Raw genomic sequence first — 15,176 nt, 5'->3', positions numbered from 1 at the left:
TCTAGTTACTGTCACTGAATATCGTTGGTTGGAAGAGGAGAGTAACAGATGGGGACCTGGTGGAGTTCCTTTCTGACTTTGACTTCATAGCACCCCAAGAGACATGGCTGACCACATATGATGAAAAGGTTCACTTACCAGGTTTTAGTTCCCGGACTATTCCTGGAAGGAAATATAAGACTAAAGAGTGGGCATCAAAAGGACTGACTACACTTGCCAAAGCACAGCTGGGTGGGCAAGGACAGGAACTGGTCCTCGGAGATGACTCTCCCCATTACTTAGCTGTTAAATTTTCATACAGATTCTCTGAAATGGTGCTACTGAACATGTATTTACCCCCAGACTTGTCTCCCTACTTTTTCCCTGATACTTGGATGAACCTAGAAAAAACAGTGTTAAAGATAAACTCAAATCACCCTAAAGCTACTGTAATTCCAGTGGGAGACCTCAGTGCCAGTCTCCTTACACAATCTTGTACATCTGGGTGTTGTCCCTGAAGATCTTATAAATGACCCACCCCAACACTCTAGAGACCCCAAAAGAAATATGGCAGGTTCACAATTGGTCTCCTTGATGTATAAATGTAACCTCCACATTTTAGGAGGTAAAGAACCTGGTTTTATATATCCTTTTACATGTCATTCAAGAAACTCCAGTGTTTTAGACTATATATGTGTTGCGCAAAATAAAATTGGGCTGTTTTCAGACATCCAAGCCCACGTGAGGGAGGACAGCAACTACCAACCAATCACAGGACATTTCCAAGGCAGACCTGATATTAGATTATCTGTGCCTCATGATAAGGGGCTACTAGCTAATCTCAAAGTGAGGCAAAATAGAAGGCTCAATTGGGCTAAGATAGATACTAAGGCAATATCCACCTTTCCGAACTCAGAACAGGCCCAGACTTGGAGAAATGCAATTTCCTCCCCTACCCAAGGCCCAGATAAAAATCCTGACTCAAAACGCTGATCTGTATCTTTTGTTAGGAAAATTCTTAATAGATAAACTCCCTACCAGAAATCAACAGCAAGTAAGTTCTAACTGGTTTGATTCTGTCTACGTACCAGAAAGTTACTGAGGGCAGCAATTGCGCCAGGCCCAGGACACCCTACCAAAAAAAACACTAAAATGTTAAAAATTAGGCATGATTATAAGAAACTGATAGCCTCTAAAAAAGCTTGGTACACAGCTAAAATCTGATCAGAACTGGAAATTTCAGCTAAAGGAACAAACTCATTGTTTTTCTGGAGTACTGTACCTGGTTTATTGAAGGAACATAAATTCCAACTCAATATCCCTATTCCAGCTTCAGTTTTGGAGGATTTTTATGCATTTTTAAGCAAATCATTGACCCCTTAGCCTTTGAAAACCTTCCCCCCAGCCTCCAGTGATTCAGAAATCAAATCTATTATTTATTCTCCGAAATCCAACAAGGCACCTGGGGAAGATTTTCTACCCCCGAAACACTTCAGAACACATATTGATTGGTGGGCCCCATTGTTAGCAGGGCAGTTCTTTCATATAAATAACACAGGTCACAGTTACAGTCCTCGTATATAAAAAAAGAAACAAGAGTGATCCAAAAAATTATAGACTATAAGCCTTACCTGGAATCATGGCGAAGATGTATGCAAAACACCTTATGAGTAAAATAGAAGACTGGGTAATGGGGAAAAAAATCTCTTAGTGGAGGAACAAGCTGGATTTAGACCAGAGTGCTCCACAATAGACAATTGTTTTATTTTATACCATCTCATAACAAAACAAGCAATTAAAGGGAAGAAACTGTTTACCACCTTCATAGTTCTCAGTGTGGCTTTTGATTCCATAAACAGAAACATTCTGTGGAAGAAATTGGCCACCTTCAACATGGAACCCAGACTCTTACTCCTGGTTAAGGCCCTCTACTCAAACACCCACTTGAAAGTGTGTATGGGTGTAAATGATTCTCTAATTCAGAGTATACCTACTCATAAAGGTGCTAGGGTTGTATTCTAGCCCCAAAGCTTTTTAACTTCTATGTCAACAATATTCCAGGATTCCTGTATGCTTCAGACCCTCATATGCCAAAGAGCCATGATAAATGTATTAATATTCTTTTATATGCTGATGATTCTAATGGCACATTCTCAATAGGTCTGAGAAGACTGTTGTGAAAGCTAAATACATATTGCGTTCTCAATTCTCTAAACATCAATAAAACCAGATCTAAAGTGATGGTATTTAGCAAAAAAAAAAGTGTGAAATATAACTGGCAGCTGGATGGGGAGCCTACTGAACAAGTGAATTCTTTCACCTATTTAGGAGTGGCCTTTACCAACACAGAGTCGTGGGCAAATCATTTTAAAAGAAGCTTGATGAGGGCTGAGGAAAGTACCCCAAAATTATATAAATTGTTTAATTACAATTACCCAGGTACCTTGACCCCCATATTGAAAGTATTCAGGGCAAAAATAGTCCCGATGCTGACCTATGGCATGGAACTGTGGGGCCTTACAAATGCTACCACACTTGAGCAAGTTCAGACCCATTTTTAAGAAGCATACTGGGAAGTGACAAGAACACGTCAGCCCCTGCGGTCAGAGCAGAAACAGGTATCCACTCCATACATAGCCACTCAATAATATTTTTTTTTACTTATTGGCAGAGGATCTATTCAATGGACCCTGATAGGCTACCCAAAATACGTTTAGCTGAACAAGTATGGCTCAGCCCACCTCCTAGGTAAGCCGTTATTTTACAGCATGGGTTTTCCAGCCAATATTTACTCTCAACTGCCTCCCAGGCAAAGGAAATTTTTAAACAGAGAGTCTTAAATATCAGTGCCCAAACAGACACAGAGTTATTGGCAAAAAATAGATCTTTAAATTGGTTGGCTAAGGACAAAACCACTTTCCAAATCCAAAAATGCCTGTCAATGAATGATGCAATTCCTAAGAAGGGCCTATTCTAGAGCAGGTTTTGAGTTGTTGGATTCTATGGCCAAATATGGGCACTTCCATCACTTGCCATATCAATGGAGGACGTGTATATGCGGTGCCCCAGCCATCAAAGATACTGCTCATGTTTTGTTTGAGTATCAACTCTATGCCCCTTTTAGGCTTAGATGTTTAAAATCCCTACTTGAAAGGACAGCCTACTGGGACCTGAACTGAATTTTGTCCTATTTTCTCCTGGGGTCTAACATATACATTGTGAGCAGGACTGCTAAGTCTATAGACAAAGCAGTTCAGCTAAGAATTCATTATATTAAACAGATCAGGGTATCATGTAAAGGTGATATATTTATCTGAACATTGATTCTTTATATTTAGGACATATATATTTTATTATTGTATTTTCTTTTACTTATTTTATCCTTGAAACAGACCTTTTATTTTGTCTTTTATTTTATTTTTTCACTAGAAGTTTTCAAGCAGGGACTGAATGATCATTTATTAGAGATATTCTAGTGCAGGATTTTTCAACCTTATCAACTTTAAGATGTATGGACTTCAACTCCCAGAATTCCCCAGCCACACCTCTATGTTCACCTCCAACTTTAAGATTCTATGGTAAATCAGAACTTCTGTTGATTTTGACAACCATCTTGCCAAGATGAACAAAAATATAATAAACATTGCTTTCCCCAGTGTGGGCAGACAGTGATGGGGAAAGTGTCCCTATTGAAGTTTAGCCCTTCTTACAGATAGATAAAGCAAGAAGAGGAGCTTGGCTAGAAAAAAAGGTGGCAACTCAATGCTAATTTACGAACACAATAATTATGTTTTTCAGTGCCTCAGGAAGTTTGAGGCGCTGGATAAATCCCTTCGCCTTTGTTTACCACCACCATCTATACAGCGATTTAAAAGAGGGAGTGACCAGCTGGAGCTGAACAAGGGAGCTGGACTTGAACTGGCTCTCTCTGGTTTTGGCCCAATGCTCCTGTATCTAATATAGGAGTGAATGGCAGACTCCTATAGCTGTAACAACAAACCATTGAGAATGTCAGTTTGCCTCAGAATTGCTTTGTACATATATTTTTTTAAAGGAAAATTATAAACCAAGAAATAACTCCAGTTATACCAGAGCTAAAGTGATATCTTGTGATTAATGGTTTAATTTAATAGGCCACAATATATGTAGCCCTTTCTTCCCAAACATTGTTTAATTATTGGAAGGGTTTGCATCAGAGACTGGAAAAACTAAACTATGACTCAGGCGATGTTCTGAAGTGATTTAAGAGTTTGCCAGAGTATTGCTCACATTGCAAAAGAATGAGTTTCTATAATCTATGACTTATTGGCTGTTTCTAAGTGTTTCTGGCTGTGTCAATAAACTGTTCACTACTCTAATTGTGTTAATGAATTGAACATAATTAAACATACAGCATGTCATGAGCTTCCTCTGGCAAACATTTGGTTTCTTAAGTAAGACTTCCATTGGGGAAAAGCCCAACCATCAGTGTGCTGGTATTTAAACATCATTTCCCAAGAAAACTATTAAAAAGAAAGGTTGAAGGGGAAAATGCTACTTCTTTTTGGAGGCTGCATCATGAATGAGCAGGATATATTCAACTTATAATGTGCCAAACATAATGAAAAATGCAGGAAATGCAGCCTCTTGGGATTACGGGAAGGGTGGGTTTTGAGGAAAGGTTGAATGATTGGTGTCATCTTTTTTGTTCATATTGAATGTCCAAAATGACTTGCATTTTAACAGTCCAAAATTACAAAGGATTAAAACAAATTAGAACCCCAATACTAAAGCTATTGACATTTAAAGGCCTGGATGATGGGGGTGGGGGTGGGGAAGGCAATGAAATTCCTCTCCTGTTTGCTTAACAAACAAGCCACAGAGAGAAAGAGTATTGTCAGAATGGCCCTCTAGCAAATCTTCATTCCTAGATTCAGAACAAGAAAGTCTTATTCTTTGGTAGTCAAGCCCTGAACTCTTTAAAGTTTTAACCCCAGTTTTCTTAGAATGTACTTGAAGAGCTGGCAATCAGAGCAGATCTTTCAATTTGCATGTGTGATTCCCTGCTACCAGTGTGAATGAGGAACCATATAGTTGTCACAGACTACCATCTGGTGAAGTTTGGTTGGCCTGATGGCATCATATCCCTGCCTCCAAGGAGTGACGAATCATGAAGATAGTCTGTCCCACAGACATAAGGAATGTGATGAATGGCCTGTGGCAAGGGTTCTCAAATTTGCATTGACATGACCCCTAAATTGACATCACATGACCTCTATTGCTATCCCTAAAATGAATTTTACACTCCCCCCCCCCAACTAAAACAAATCATTGCACTGGAATTAGGATGAGGCAAGAAATAAATGCATTTTATTTTATATTTTATAACACTCAGCTCTATAGTATCAGAATCTGGAGAGGCTGTGCTTGTCCTAAATGATTCCCTTGATGCAGTGAGGGGGTGAAAGATGGCCAATAAACTGAGAGAGATTCCCAACAAGACAGAGACTTTTTGGGTGGTGATTCCCAGATATGGAACATTTAGAACATGTGGTGCTCCCTCAGAAATAACCAGCATAATTGTCATTGAAGACCCAAGTGATCTCTCCAGCTAGAAGTGTGTATTTCCAGCTTTGGTTCATATATCAGCTATGCTCTTTCCTGGATGGAAACATCCTAACCTAATTTCAAAATCACCCCAAATCTGCAATTGGTCCAGAAAGCAAAAACACGAGTAGCTATGGGTATACCTCAGTATGCCCATATAATAACCACTCCTTTGGGAGCTGTACTGGCTCCCTGTAAGCTTTAAAGACAATTCACAGTTCAGGTTAATACTTCTAAAGCCCTTCATGGCACAGGGCTTAGTTATTTGTGGGATTGTCTGTCTCCAATTTTCTCTGCTTCTCCCATGAGATCTGGCAGGATGAGGATGCTTCAGGGCCCTTCTGCAAAACAATGTCACTTAGCAAGTCCCAGGAAGCTGGTCTTCCCTGCCACAGTGCCTACCCTGTAGAATAACATTCCCCCTGAGGTTTGAATGGCCCTGACTGTACTGGCCTTCCATACAGCCCTGAAAACCCAGTTCTTCTTCTCAGGCATTGAGAAGAACAGCTCATTGGAAGCTCTTGAATGGAATATGCATTGGTTATGCTATTTTTTCTGATTTTTTTTCCTTCTAGGTGTTCATTGTGCCTTCCTGATATGATAGATAGAAAAGCCAAACTTTTTAATAAATATTCATTTATTATGTGTTTCATTACTGCTGTTATTGTGAACAGCTTTGAGATTCTTCAGCACAGAAAGTGGTGTATAAATATATGAAATCACTAAATCATAACCCTGCCTCTGCTTCCTGTATTGGGTTAAATTATTATAGGAATTTCTACAGTCAGGGATATGGCCTTGGGGGTACAGCTGTAAATTTTTAAATGGAGAAGATTGTTATGATGGCCCCATTGCTCCTTCCATAAGAGAATCCACATTCATATCCACATGAAAGTGGAAAGAAGATAGAATTGTTTGAAATGTTATTTAGTTCATTAGTTGATTGATTTATAGTTAATCTTTCCTTGAGGAGCTCAAGACGGTGACCAGATCACATTATTGGATGGAAAAAATAAACAGGGAGAGACTTTCACAGGATACACACAACAAAAAACTAGGCAGTGCAGTTTGGCCTCCTGTAGGTCTCCCAGACCTGGGATGCAAAGGTTCAGAAAATCACTAGATGGCAGCAAAGAGACAAGAAAAAAACACGTATTACATGCTATCCAATGGTAATCTGGATTTTTGTGGCCCTAGCCTAGTGTGAACCCTGGACCTGGCCTGGGCAGTTAATTTATGGCTCAGTATATTATATGAACCCTAAAATTTGGGTAAAGAAAAACCATGTTTAATTTAATTTTGGGTTAAGTGTGTTGAACCCCACAGCTATAGAGTTTAACCATAGTGTTAATTCCTTTGATTACAAATAACTGAAATAAATACACACATGTACATGCACAGATTTTCTGTTATTTATGCTCAGAGGAACTAGTGGTCCAGTTAAACCAAAATAATATGAATCTCACAGTCCTGTGCATAGATGGGAATAAGCTGCTGAACTCAGAAATGCAATTCTTAACTTGTAATTAGTAACGCAAACACTCTTACCAAATAGGGTTACCGCTGAAGCTGCTTTTTCATCAAAAAATAATCAGCTTGATTTTTGTCCTACTTCTCTGCTAATTTGCAACATGTATCTACCGGTGCTAGGGCAGAATGGATGGTCCATTGCTGACCATATCGTATGCACGTATGGAGCAGATTATCCTGGCTCAAGCCTTGAACACAGCTCTAATAGCCCTCATATCACTTTCAATCAGGGTAATTCATATATATTTTCAACAACATATCTGTCAGTATGCATTAAAATTCCTTTTTCTAAAAGCATTCAGGTCAGGAAGCCAAAGCTTTGGACAGTTTAGAAATTGGTCCAATTTCTTAACATTTGTCATCCTTTGGATTTGGACAAAAGTTTTATTTCTCCCGTTTTCAAATCCTAACATCTTAACCATCACAATGCTGCAAGAAGTTCCCAGTCTTAGAAAGTTGGGTAGTTTCATTAGAGGACCGCTCATATCCCAATGCTTTCAGGAAGTTGCCTATCCTACATACATATTTTTGACCTCAGTGTGAACTATTGCAATAGCCACCTGGCAATTTTGGCTGCCTCTGCTCACTATTTTATCACCCTTGAGACTCCTGAGATTGAAAACTTCCGAGCTTCATCAAAGAAACTCTACTACTTTTAAATCCGACTGCCACCGTGCATAAAATAATTTTTAGATTAGATTTAGATTTTAGATTTTTTTTATCCCGCCTTTATTATTTTTTTATAAATAACTCAAGGCAACGAACATACCTACTACTCCTTCCTCCTCCTATTTCCCCACAACAACAACCCTGTGAGGTGTATTGGGCTGAGAGAGAGTGACTGGCCCAAAGTCACCCTGCCGGCTTTCATGCCTAAGGCAGGACTAGAACTCACAACTATGGTAAATCTTTTGAGGGAAGATGGATTGGAAGAAGAAACATCAATAACCTACGCTATGATGATGTCACTACCCTGGCAGCCAAAAATTCAAAGGATCTGCAAGCCTTAGTAATAAAAGTCAAGGAGCACAAAGAAAAAATGGGATGAAAATTAAATTTAAAGAAGACCAAACTATTGACAATAAGTAAAATAACCAGCCTTAGAACTAATAATGAAGATATCAAACTGGTGGATAATAGCGTCTGGCTTTTAGGATCAACCATCAATAGTAAAGGAACATGCACTCCAGAAAAACTCTGTAGCACTTTGTAGAGCAGCCATGAAGGCCTTGGAAAAGATATTCAAATGCCATGATATCTCTATACTTACAAAGATCAGAATTCTGCAAGCCAAGGTATTCCCTGTGAAATATGGAAGTGAAAGTTGGACTTTGAAAAAGCAGATTAAGAAGAGTATTGACGCCTTTGATCTCTGGTGTTGGAGAAGACTCCTGAGGATACTGTGGACAGCCAAGAAAACAAACAAATGGATCATCGAATAAATCAACTCAGAGTTCTCACTCGAGGCCCAAATGATCAGGCTGAAATTATCCTGTTTTGGACACGCTATGTGAAGACCTAGCTCTCTAGAAAAGTCTCTAATGCTGGGAAAGGTGGAAGGAAGGAGAAGAAAAGAAGAACCAGCAGCAAGGTGGATGGGCTCAGTTACAGTGGCGATGAGTGCACAGTTGGAAGGGCTGAGGGACCAGGTTAGGGAAAGATCACCATGGAGAAAATCTATTGATGTGATCACTAAGAGTTGACAATGATTTGATGGCATATAATCATCATCATCAGTCATGATAAGTCCTGGGAAGTCACCACCCCTTTTTAAAACATTTTAAATACATTTTTTTAAAAAAATGTATATATTGCCAAAACAGTATAGGAATAGAAAGACATGATTCTGAAGAATCTATTGAAATGCTACACTGAAGAGATGCTGAGAAGTGGATGTTATGTGTATATAAGCCAGCCACTGGAAAATGGAGAATCTGCATAATAGCATTCAAACAGAGTGAAAAATTGGTCATGCTTAGGGATGTTTACTCAGAACCAGGAACGCTTTTATAATTAAATGGGATATACTCCTCAGTATAAATCTGAAAACTTTCTAATGAAACCTACTAAAATGAGGGTTCTCTTATTGGTGTACTTTAGGGCTCTCAGGGGCCCTTGGGCAAAATGTTCATACACAGATACACCCTGCCTTCTTTCTGCAATGTCAGTATACATTTGCCTCCATTTTTCCCCTCTAAAGTCAATAGATGAATAACAAGCATGTGGTGAAATTCAGACCCTGAAAGAATGCTTGACATAATTTTATTCATTCATTACAAAGATTTTTATGCTGCCTGTTCCACCAGACCCTAGCCACCTTACAGTATCAAAACAATGAAACCACCAGTGACATTGGGGGAAAATATCAAAAAAAGGCAGGAAGACAACTGCAATTGAAGTTCCATTTTTTATTACACAGTTTATGCTCTGATTAAAAGATTGTGTTTTATCACAGGTGCAAAGCATATAAAAAAGGGGGACTTCTGTTGCACAGCTGCAGCTGCCATCTTGACTTTTTGGCCTCATGGATGTCCATGATAACCTACCATTCGTAGCACAACCTCCCTTGTAGTAAGGGATCAGTTTCACAGCCTTGATTGAAAAGCATTAATCCATCAGATCATTTCAAATACTGAATTATCCTTTGGATGTGGCCCCTTCTATGTAGGGGGGCTGAGATAACTGTCTGATTGTCTACCTATCTGAAAGGGCCCGGGGACACTCTCTAATTCCCCAGTGCAACAAAGGGAGGGTTTTCTTTGGCTAACATTCCTTAGCGTAAGAAACCAAAGAGCACAGCAGGGAGGGGTTCTTTTTTCTTTAGTTGAGTTGTCAATTCTTCCTCTTCCCCTCAGCATCCTGCCATCTAAAGAAAATGACCAAAATGGGCCAAAAGACTTCTGAGTATTGAATGTGGCTGCAAGGATTTGAACACAAATGCAAGCCTGAGAGGAGATTGGATAACAAAACAGTCAAGTTGTCTGGGAAGCTTGGAAAATAATACAAATTAGACAAGTAATCAATAGCATTCAGCCTTCTAAGTGAACGCCGCAGAACAGAAACCTCAAGCTCGTTTAAATTGTGTCTCTGGAAAGTTTCTCTCTGTTGCAAACTATAATAACACTTGTTACAGGTTTGTTAAGTGATATTCCCATTTTGACAGAGATTGTTTACCCAAACAAGGGAGAGAAAGCAGCTGTGATCATTCTTCTTCCAAGTCAGCTTTTTATGCATGAAGTAGCTTATTATGAAAGAATTGAGAAATTTCAAGATCCAATATTTCATTGTGAGCCTGATTAATTACACTTCATTAAACTGAAGATTAAAAGGAGTAAAGGCATATAGTTGTAGCTAAACATCCAATGAAGGATGGATAAGATAATCATTAATTGTTTAGTAGAATTGTTTAGGGTCATCCAGTATGATCTAACAAGGGCTAATGGAATAAAGGGAAACACACCCAACAGGGAATTTAGGCCAGATGAATCAGGCAGCATTTCCTAAAGGACAATAAATATTTTCTGGGAAAGGAATGGATATTGTTAATATTAGTTTAACTCATGGTAGGACAATCTCCCAAGCACTCAGCTGGATAAGAAGCTCACCCTTACCCCACCCCATTCATTTCTCAGCAGTAGTTATGACTGTACTTTGGTCAGCAATAAATACACTTTTGGCATTGCACTCAGAGATAATGGGATCAGTAAAAAAAGAATTAGACAACAGTCCAATATGGATATATCTGATCAAACTTGGGCATAATGCTAAAAAATACATCATTCATAACAAATAGGGCCTTGTGGTTGCATGATCTAAACATATAACAGACTTAGGTTGATTTTTCATTGGTACTCTGCATGTAGTGAAGGGAGATTTCATCTCTCTTCTTCACTGCCATGTGCCTCTGGAGAGATTTTGAGAATTCCTCATCTTTCCACTGGAAATGTACTGGAAAAACTGAAAATCAGCTGGTAAATAAACAGGTCTGCCTCTAAAACTGTTCTTGTAAAATAAAAATGTCCGGCTTCAGGACACAGTCTGAAGGAAGCACCAAAGACCAGAACTCAGCACTTTTCCTGGAGGTGTTCAAAGCTGAATTATTATGTGCTATGCTGCTGTGGATCCAGGTCTACATAGCTGGAGAGCACCAACCAGGGAATATCCCTGCAGAATATAGTTCAGGCCATTGCTTTCAATCAAGCTAGGATGCCAGTGAAAAGACTCACTGGATTTGCATGTGGGACTTCTACTGTAGATGGCAGGGACTGAAAAAGAGACTTTCTAGATGTACAGTGTGCTTTTCCAGTGAGTTTGTTTGAAAAAAAAAATCTGTGAATACGCTTTTGAAAGCAATGCTATTTCTGGTGGCAATGAAGAGGTAGTCATTGTTTGGCTGGGCCTTGAATGAATAAAGCCAACACTGAGAAAAATAGTATACTATTTCTACTCTATTTTGCATTGATCAGACCTCCCCCTTCAGTAGTGGCTCCAGTTCTGGGCACCACATTTTTAGAATGATTCAGACTAACTGGAATCAATTTGGAGAGCAGCAACAAGGATGATTAGTAGACTCAAAACTAAGTCCAATGAAAAGATGTGGCAGGAATTGGGAAGGTTTAACCCTGAGAAAGAGCCAGTTTGGTGTAGTGGGTAAGGCACCAGGCTAGAGACCGGGAGACCGGGAGTTGTTGTCACACCTTAGATGCAAAGCCAGCTGGGCCAGTCATTCTCTCTAAACCCTAGAAAGAAGGCAAGGGCAAACCACTTCTGAAAAACCTTGTCAAGAAAACTGCAGGGACTTGTCCAGGCAGTCTCTGAGAATCAGACATGATTGAATGGATTAAAAAAAAAAAAATCCTGAGCAGAGAAGACTGAGGGAAGATGGATAGCCCTCTTCAAATACTGGAAAGGATGTTGCACATAATAAGGCCAGGCCCTATTCTTCACTCAGACGGTAGGACATAGAATAATAGAATTAAATTACAAGATGGCCATTTCCAAAGGAATTGTAGAAAAAGTTTGTAACAATAAGAACAATGGAACCAATTACTGAGGAGAGGTGTTGGGCTTTCCTTCAGTGAATGGGTTCATGCTGAGGCTAGACAGCCATCTGGCTAGGCTGCTTTCATTTGGATTTCTGCACTGAGCATGGGGTAGACCTTGATGGCCTAAATAGCCTTTTCCAACTCTATGGTTGTCTGATTCTATATTAAATGCATAGGCTGTTATCCCTTCAACATTAATTTCAATTTCTGTACAAACTATGATATTTTTATGTTGCTTTTAACTGCATGGAGGGTTTTCTGAAATTAAAGTGTTTTTTTTTCGATCAAAGGGATTAGTTGAAATTTACTCTCTTGGTGTAATTAGTGCATATGGTCCAGCTGTGAAGAAGTAGCAGAGGACTTCTAACTTATTATTAATTAGGCTCATTAAAATGCAAGTAAGAGAAGAATGCCTAAGTAAACAATACCTTATGTCATAAGCCATTATTTGACAATAGCTGGTCTTGGTAACAAAGGACATTTTTGATATTTTGTGAGGAATTTCTTAAAAAAAAAAAAGATTGGTTGGATGCTAGTTAAGTGCCCCCAACTGACATCAAGGACAGGCATGCAAAGCTAGCAGAAGACAATGCTACGGTGCTGATATTTCTTTTCAAATAATTTCATAATATGCCTGGGTGAGGTCAAAGGTTGACAGGCAAATGACAGCTTCTTCCATTGCTGTAGTATCACAGCAGGTGTGTGTCAAGAAAATATTTCCTGGGCCCCTCTGCGACGTGGTGTATATGGGTCATTTAAAAAAAAAAAGTCTACATTCCTTTTCCTGTCTTGTTTAAAAATGATTCGGAATTGGCAGATTTGTAATTAAAACCTCAACAGGGAAGGTTTGAGACCAAGCCTAGGTTATGAAATAGCAGGAAGCACTGCTCATAATGATAAGTACAGAACAGATAATAGAATGCTTTATGAATAGGCACTGATTTCCAAAAAGGGTGCTGCTATTATAAGGACTTTCATTGTTAAGGAGTGATGCCAAATTTACGATAAGTCAAAGAGATCCTAAATTACAGCATCACAAATGACGCATTCCAATCAAGGGCTAAAATTCCAATAAACAAGATTGTCCATTGGCAGGGGAGGGGGTATGTGCCTCCTCTGCTCTCCTCCACCCAGTTTTCGTTAGTGCTTCCCTTTCTTGAAAGTCTATGCACGCTCACGTATAAATCATTCTAGTGATGCAGCCTCCACTATAAATGGATCAAAAGATGCTATTGACAGATGCTGAAATGAGTGTCTACCTTTAACACAGGGTCAATTGATAAGTGTCTGACCTAGACTTTTGACTGACATGAAATGTTGCCAAGCAGGTCTCTTCATTACAAATGATGGAAAACAGCATTGTGGTTGTTTGTTAAAAATAAATGGGAGAGATATTACAGACTTCAATTATTCCTGGGGAGAAACCAAGTTAATATTTTTTTAAAAAAATAAGACCAAGAAATTCAATGGTTCTCGGATTTGGAAGATGAAATGTTTATGCAATAAAGCTTTTCTGGTGTCACTTTATCACTATCAATCCATTTAATCAACAGTCTGAAAGTGGATATAGGAAATTCTTTATCACTGATGTTTGAAACCCTCATGGGAAATGAGCAAAAGACTAAAGACTTATGGGCTGAGCCACCAAGTTGCAGCCTTCAAAAACAGCAACTTCTTTGGGAGCACCTGAGTGTGAAGAGCATGGCTCAGTGGTGTTGCAGTAAACTCTGAGAAGGACTCTTCCCAATTCTGTGATATACTGTAAGTAGGACAAAGAAAACAAAAACCAGATACTGATGTCATAAAATTCTGGGTGGTGCCAAGGGGGAAAAAAGTCATTTTTATTTCTTTTCTTTGGCTTGGGTCATGGAACGTGTGAAGCCACTGTAGTGTGTCAGTGGCTTATATTTTTGTGTTGTATGAACCCAGCCAATGTGGTTATTCAAGAAGTTATAATTAAACAAGCCATGGCTTACTGCAATGAATGTCTGTAATATCACTGAGTATAAAAGAAGTGTTGAGGGTAGGTGAAGAAAGCTTTAGTAGGAATGCTATAGCTGAGATCCTTCACAGCTATTATTGGACCTGGAAGACATGAACAAGGTTTAATGAGTTCAGTGGACATACTACCATGTTTAAGATTGCCTTACTATAACAGACCATGGTTTCACCACAGATTGTGGCAGAAACCTCCACTAGTTATGCTTAAGTACAAGGTTTACAACCAACTTTTCACAATAATTATTTCACAATATTTACAACATGGGAGTGTCCTGTAACCCAAAAGCTTCAGTCACTTCAAAGCTGTTCTTGCTGTTAATCTGGGAAAATATAATCTCCAGACTGTTGGGCTCAGCAAATAGTTGTTGAGGAAAAATGTCTGCCTATCTAGAGGTTCTGCCACCATGGTAAAGCAGAGGACCTTGCAACCAACTCTGGAGTGACTGTATTTTCAAGAATGTGACAGCCTTTGATAAGCCAGAGGAGGTACTGAAAGGACAGTCCAGTTCTCAAGCATTATCCATTCATATCCCACTAAGTGGGAGGCTTCCATTTACAGTGGTCCCAAATTCATCTCCATTGTTGGTGGGCAATAATGTATATACTGTTCCAGATATCATTGGACTGTAGTTCAAATCTTCCTTCATTATTAGCCATCTTTGCTAAGGATAATGGGAAATGGACCCAAAAGCTCTGCAAGCCATTCTGTTTATGCCAAATCTACATACTTAGTATAGATGCAGAGCCTCTATGGGCTGAGCAATCTACAGGCTGGCTGCCAGGGAGAAATATATTTACTTTTCCATTGACATGAATTACCTGCATCGATTGCCGGTAATTCTGGTTGGTTCTAATTCTGAACTACTGTAGGAATGTAGGCATCAGTTTGCAGATGTGAACAAGCCCAGATTGGAAGATTTAGTGCTAATTTTTATGTTACATTAGACAAATGCAAGGCAGTTGAAATAGACTGATAGCTTCCCCATGCTGCTGGCATTACAGCCCCACTTTATGAATCCTTCACATACCTGGGAT

This window comes from Python bivittatus, unplaced genomic scaffold (genome assembly GCF_059951505.1).
Source record: "Python bivittatus isolate LINGU-HERP-01145 unplaced genomic scaffold, Pbiv_v1 ctg000020_np1212, whole genome shotgun sequence".
NCBI classification, from domain to species: domain Eukaryota; kingdom Metazoa; phylum Chordata; class Lepidosauria; order Squamata; family Pythonidae; genus Python; species Python bivittatus.
Note: the sequence above shows the minus strand (reverse complement) of the source record.